General features: G+C 35.8%; 1 long non-coding RNA gene across 1 annotated transcript in view; it reads right to left on the bottom strand.

The window, feature by feature from the left end:
* The window catches only part of LOC110267696, a 21962-nt gene that overhangs the window by 6953 nt on the left and 12314 nt on the right, over window positions 1-2695 (bottom strand). The window lies entirely within an intron of this gene.

Raw genomic sequence — 2695 nt, 5'->3', positions numbered from 1 at the left:
GAAGCTTTTTCTGCTTCCTATCCATGGTTGCAGAGGGAGATCCTTGAGTTTTAAACACAAGGGAGTCCTCATTCCATTGAAAGACTATTTCACCTCTGTCAACATCAATCACAGCTCTTGCTGTGGCCAGGAAAGGTCTTCCTAGGATGATGGACTCATCCTCTTCCTTTCCAGTATCCAGGACTATGAAATCAGCAGGGATGTAAAGGCCTTCAACCTTTACTAACACGTCCTCTACTTGTCCGTATGCCTGTTTTCTTGAATTGTCTGCCATCTCTAATGAGATTTTAGCAGCTTGCACCCCATAGATTCCCAGTTTCTCTATTACAGAGAGGGGCATGAGGTTTATTCCTGAACCAAGGTCACACAGGGCCTTAAAGGTCATGGTGCCTATGGTACAAGGTATTATGAACTTTCCAGGATCCTGTCTCTTCTGAGACAATGTCAGTTGATCCAGATCACTTAGTTCATTGATGAACAAGGGAGGTTCAACTTCCCAGGTATCAATGCCAAATAATTTGGCATTCAGCTTCATGATTGCACCAAGAAACTTGGCAGTTTACTCTTCAGTAACATCCTCATTCTCTTCAGAAGAGGAATACTCATCAGAGCTCATGAAGGGCATAAGGAGGTTCAATGGAATCTCTGTGGTCTCTAGATGAGCCTCAGAGTCCTTTGGTTCCTCAGAGGGAAGCTCCTTTTTTATCACTGGACGTCCCAGGAGGTCTTCCTCCTTGGGATTCACGTCCTCCTCTCCCTCTTTGGGTTCGGCCAAGGTGCTTATGTCAATGGCCTTGCACTCTCCTTTTGGATTCTCTTCTGTATTGCTTGGGAGAGTACTTGGAGGGATTTCAGTGATCCTTTTACTCAGCTGGCTCACTTGTGCTTCCAAATTTCTAATGGAAGACCTTGTTTCATTCATGAAACTCACAGTGGCCTTAGATAGATCAGAGACTAGATTTGCTAAATTAGAAGCATTTTGTTCAGAGTTCTCTGTCTGCTGCTGAGTGGATGATGGAAAAGGTTTACTATTGTTAAACCTGTTTCTTCCACCATTATTAAAGCATTGTTGAGGCTTTTAATCCTTCCATGAGAAATTTGGATGATTTCTCCATGATGAGTTATAGGTGTTTCCATAAGGTTCACCTAAATAATTTACCTCTGCTATTGCAGGGTTTTCTGGATCATAAGCTTCTTCTTCAGAAGATGTTGAACATCATCTCTAAGCTTGCTCAGCTTTTGAGGAGGAAATTACTTGGCTAAGAAAGCCGTGACCAGCTTATCCCAAGAGTTCAGGCTGTCTTTGGGTTGAGAATCCAACCATAATCTAGCTCTGTCTCTTACAGCAAAGGGGAAAAGCATGAGCCTGTAGACTTCAGGAGCTACTTCATTAGTCTTAACAGTATCACATATCTGCAAGAATTCTGTTAAGAACTGAAAGGGATCTTCAGATGGAAGTCCATGAAACTTGCAGTTCTGCTGCATCAGAGAAACTAGTTGAGGTTTCAGCTCAAAGTTGTTTGCTCCAATGGCAGGAATGGAGATGCTTCTTCCATGTAAATTGGAATTAGGTGCAGTAAAGTCACCAAGCATCTTCCTTACATTATTATTATTTTCGGCTGCCATCTCCTCTTCCTTTTCGAAAATTTCTGAAAGGTTATCTCTGGATTGTTGTATTTTAGCTTATCTTAATTTTCTCTTCAGAGTCCTTTCAGGTTCTGGATCTGCTTCAACAAGAATGTTCTTGTCCTTGCTCCTGCTCATATGACAAAGAAGAGGGCACAGAAAAAATAATAATAATAATATGGATCCTTTATACCACAGTATAGGGATCCCTTTGTGAGTGGAAGAAAAGAGGGAGACAAAGAGTGTGATGTAAAGAAAGAAACACAACTGTGAGGATGGCAGAGATGTGAGATGAGATGTTAGTAGATGAATAAATAAATAGAATAGGATGGGAGAGGGAGATTTTTCGAAAATAATTTTTGAAAAAGAGTTAGTGATTTTCGAAAATAGTTTTTGAAAAAGGTTAGTAATTTTTTTGAAAATATTTTTTTTTAAAATCAAAAATAAAAATAAGAATAATTAGTTAATTAAAAAGAAATTTTTGAAAAAGAGGGAAGCTATTTTCGAAAATTAGAGAGAGAGAGTTAGTTAGGTAGTTTTGAAAAAGTTAAGAAACAAACAAAAAGTTAGTTAGAAACAAATTTTGAAAAGATAAGAAGTTAGGAGGTTAGAAAAGATATTTTGAAATTAGATTTTTAAAAAAGATAAGATGAGAAGATATTTTTGAAAAGATATGATAGAAATCAGTTTTTGAAAAAGATTTGATTTTTAAAATCACAATTAATGACTTGATTCACAAGAAATCACAAGATATGATTCTATAACTTAAAGTTTGAATCTTTCTTAACAAGCAAGTAACAAACTTGAAATTTTTGAATCAAAACATTAATTGTTATTGTTATTTTCGAAAATTTGGTATAAAAATAAGAAAACGATTTTTGAAAAATATTTTTTGAATTTTCGAAAATAACTAAGAATTTTGAAAAAGATTTGATTTTTGAAAAAGATAAGATTTTCAAATTGAAAATTTGATTTGACTCATGAGAAACAACTAGATTTTTAAAAATTTTGAAAAAGTAAATTCAAATTTTCGAATTTAATGAGAAGAAAAAGGGAAAGATATTTTTTT

Source organism: Arachis ipaensis, chromosome B10, assembly GCF_000816755.2.
Source record: "Arachis ipaensis cultivar K30076 chromosome B10, Araip1.1, whole genome shotgun sequence".
Classification (NCBI taxonomy): Eukaryota; Viridiplantae; Streptophyta; class Magnoliopsida; order Fabales; family Fabaceae; genus Arachis; species Arachis ipaensis.
This window is presented reverse-complemented; position numbering and strand designations above follow the sequence as displayed.